Source organism: Bos javanicus, chromosome 18 (assembly GCF_032452875.1).
Source record: "Bos javanicus breed banteng chromosome 18, ARS-OSU_banteng_1.0, whole genome shotgun sequence".
Lineage (NCBI taxonomy): Eukaryota > Metazoa > Chordata > Mammalia > Artiodactyla > Bovidae > Bos > Bos javanicus.
In genome coordinates, this window is record NC_083885.1 from 25484970 (window position 1) to 25488989 (window position 4020).

At 48.0% G+C, this 4020-nt stretch overlaps 2 non-coding genes across 2 annotated transcripts; one reads left to right on the top strand and one right to left on the bottom strand.

Moving 5' to 3' along the window:
- The first annotated feature begins 3006 nt into the window (after positions 1-3006).
- TRNAL-CAG (transfer RNA leucine (anticodon CAG)) lies at positions 3007-3089 on the top strand. Its single transcript has one exon. It is a non-coding gene; the product is annotated as a tRNA-Leu (tRNA).
- Positions 3090-3431: 342 nt separating this feature from the next.
- TRNAL-CAG (transfer RNA leucine (anticodon CAG)) lies at positions 3432-3514 on the bottom strand. The gene has a single exon. It is a non-coding gene; the product is annotated as a tRNA-Leu (tRNA).
- Positions 3515-4020: the final 506 nt, after the last annotated feature.

The window sequence follows — 4020 nt, forward strand, 5'->3', positions numbered from 1 at the left end:
CTCTCTAGCTTCGGTGCGTGGACTTCTCATTGCAGTGGCTTCTCTTGTAGCAGAGCACGGGCTCTAGATGATCAGGCTTCAGTAGTTTAGGCAGGAGGGCTCCATGGTTGCAATTCTCCGGCTCTAGAGCACAGGCTCAATAATTGTGGTGCCTGGGCTTTGCTGCTCCAAGGTCTGTGGGATCTTCCTGGATCAGGGATCGAATGAGTGTCTCCTGCATTGGCAGGAGGATTCTTTTCCACTGAGCCACCAGGAAAGGCCTGAGTTTTTTTTTAATTAAAACAGAATTACCCAAGTAATCCATGTTCAAAATATAAATATCACATGCAGGTAACCAATGAGAAAAAAAAATCACAATAAATGCCACCACCCAGGGATAATCACAGGTCCAGAAGGAAATGGCAACCCACTCCAGTATTCTTGCCTGGAGAATCCCATGGACGGAGGAGCCTGGTGGGCTACAGTCCACGGGGTCGCAACGAGTCGGACACGACTTCACTTTCACTTTCTTTGATGTTTCTATGGCCTCTGAGACTTTAATAGAAACATTTTATTATACACATATATTGTAAATAAATAATCTTTGTAATGAAACTGAGTTCCCCTGAAATCAAGTTCCTCTGCCAAGTTTATGAGTGATCGCTCTATTCAATACCTGTGACCATCAACATTGAGGCATATCAAAGGAAAGGAGGAACTGAAACTGTGCAGAACTCTGTGGGCCCCTCTCCAAATGCAAGGGCCTTTCTTTGGCCCCCGCATTTCTCTCTTTTCCCCCCGCCCATTTCTTATTTGTAGGAAAAAAGTTTCAGCCTCCAAGACCTTCTCTGATTCAAACAGTAATTAGAGTGAGGGAATGCAGAAAGAAACCATAGCACAGCCTTGGGGTGTGCTCTTGGTTCCTCGTGGTGGGGATGTAACAGCCTGACACACATCTCTGAGTTCTATGGGAACAAAGCGCCCAGCCCAGGCGGAGGACGGTAATTTCAGGCTGAGCACCCGCCGGCTGGAACCTGAATGCTAATGTCTGAGGTTCTTAGAACACCGCCCTCTCTCCTCACCGCCAACCAATCAGAGGAAGGTTACACACCCTGCAGCCCTCCCCACCCTTAAGGTGCCTGTGTAAACTTCCCTGGAACACTTTGGGGAGTTCGGACCGTCTGAGCATGACCCACCGCTTCTCTCCTTGCATGGCCCTTGCCATAAATCTTTCCCTAATCCAAACTGACCTTCAGGTGTGTTTGGCCTCGCTGTGCTTTGGGCACCCACACTTAATTTAGGTGACAACAAGAGGTTAGACAGGAGGGTCAGAGGCACAGAAGGCATTCTGAAGACAGAAGCAGAAGGTGGAGTGATGTGAGGGTATAAGCCAAAGAATGTGGGTGGAAAAGGAAAGGAAATGGATATTTCCTAGAGCAGGGGTCTCCAACCTCTGGGAGCTAATACCTGATGATCTGAGGTGGAGCTGATGTAACAATAATAGAAATAAAGTGCACAGTAAATGGAATATGCTCGAATCATCCCGAAACCATCCTCCACCCCTGGTCGGTAGAAAAACTTCCTTCCATGAAACCGGTCCCTGGTGCCAAAAAGGTTGGAGATTACTGCTCTAGAGCCACCAGAAGGGACACAGTTTTGACCTCTAGAACCATAAGATAATAAATGATGTGGTTTTAAGCCACTAAATTAGTGGCAGTTTGTTACAGCAGCAATAAGAAACTAATACGGGAACTGTCAAATCCCCTCACCAGCCTTCCTGCAGTGACTGTCCAGCCTTGTCTTGAATGCCTCCTGTGATGGGGATGTCACTGTCTACACAGGCAGCTTGTTTTCTTTTCAGCGAGCTCTTCGTGGAAAACTTCCTCCGTGGTAACTACCCACCCATTGCACCTACATATCAAGCCTCAGTTCCTGCAGCAGGATTCAACAAGCACAATTCCAACCCCTTAAACACAGCAGGCTTTTGTAAACAGATAAATGGTCTCTTCTCCATGTTTAACATTCTCTAGCTTTTCCTTGGTTCAGTTTATTAAAAAGGTATAAAAGCCAACTTTCTCTTTCTTGATGAGGCTTCACCTAAACACGTGCGGAATGGAAGCCCATTGCCGTGGCTTCAATCCATTGAGGAGTCCATACAAAGTCCATAATGCTATGCTATGCTAAGTCACTTCAGTCGTGTCCGACTCTGTGTGACCCCGTAGACGGCAGCCCACCAGGCTCCCCCGTCCCTGGGATTCTCCAGGCAAGAACACTGGAGCGCGTTGCCATTTCCTTCTCCATAATACCCTCTTCCAAAAAGAATCCTCTAGACCTACTCTCACTTCCCCCCAGGGGCCCAACAATAGTCTAGACCCTTTCAGGTAATTTTAGTCATTAAAAATAATGTGAAAACTTAGTCACAGCGTTGGCAAGTGACTAGAATTCAATAATATAGTTTCATTTCCATTGTTATTTATTTTTATGGTTATTTCCTGTTGATGGCAAGAGAAACTAATTTTCCGTTTCTGTGTAGGCTACAAAGTTTCCTTTTAAAACATCTAAGTAGTAAAACGGAGAAGGCAATGGCATCCCACTCCAGTACTCCTGCCTGGACAATCCCATGGACAGAGGAGCCTGGAAGCCTGCAGTCCATGGGGTCGCTGAGGGTCGGACACGACTGAGCGACTTCACTTTCACTTTTCACTTTCATGCATTGGAGAAGGAAATGGTAACCCACTCCAGTGTTCTTGCCTGGAGAATCCCAGGGACGGGAGAGCCTGGTGGGCTGCCGTCTATGGGGTCGCACAGAGTCGGACACGACTGACTCAGCAAGTAGTAAAAAGACTGAACTATTTTAAGGGTAACGATAAATCTTGGCAGTACGGTGGTTATTGATTGTGGATGACGAGGGGCTGTATGGCTAGATCTCGAGCTGCGAGAGACCTCAGAATTATTTGAATAATTCCCAAGCCACGTCACACCAATAGTGACTTGAATAGAATCCCACGAAAACGTTTAAAGCAGGAAGTCAGGATGGCCGAGCGGTCTAAGGCGCTGCGTTCAGGTCGCAGTCTCCCCTGGAGGCGTGGGTTCGAATCCCACTTCTGACAGTACTCTACCTTTTTGCAGGCCTCCCTGTCCATCACCAACTCCCGGAGTTCACTCAAACTCACGTCCATCGAGTTAGTGATGCCATCCAGCCATCTCATCCTCTGTCGTCCCCTTCTCCTGGCCCAAACCCTCCCAGCATCAGAGTCTTTTTGCCTTTTCCTCACTTCAAATGTCTGAAGAATGGCTTTGCGGTTTCAGAGAAGGACTCCTTTTACATTTCAAAATAAGTCATCAGGAAATAACATGTCATAAGTAGAAAATACTTGTTTTGTAAAAAGATTAATATCCACAGGGCATATTTCAGACGTCGCCGTTCGTGAAAAACGGAAAAGATCTAGCTTTGTCAGAAGTGGGATTCGAACCCACGCCTCCAGGGGAGACTGCGACCTGAACGCAGCGCCTTAGACCGCTCGGCCATCCTGACTAGCGCTGAAAGTATTTTGCAAGTGATCCTCTTCGAAATAGTTCCAGTGTGCGCATGCGTGGCGAACGGCAGGCGCTGCGGCTTTGTTCTCCGTCCAGCGTTAGGAGGAGCTAGATACAAGCTTTTGCTCCAACTGGGGGAGCGAAATGCGACGCGAAGGTACAGAAACCCGCCTGGGCAGCAGCAGAGGGCGCGCGCGGTGTGCTGGAGAGTCTGAAAGGCGAAGAAACAGAGGACTCCCACCTGCTTGCATTCGTGCCGCCGACAGGCTTTCATTCTGCACTCGTGTACTTACTATTCACATCAGCTTTGATTTGCATGTCTGTATACATTTACATTTCTGCATACATGCCCTCATGCCTTTACCGCACAAAGCAGACAAATCCGCACATTCGCTTTGGCTTATAGGTCTCTGAATCAGGTGAAGCCAGGGGTATCGCAAGGCCTCCGGGCAAGCGTACCGCGTGATCTCCTTCCGAACATTCGTCGAAACGCCAAGTTCACCT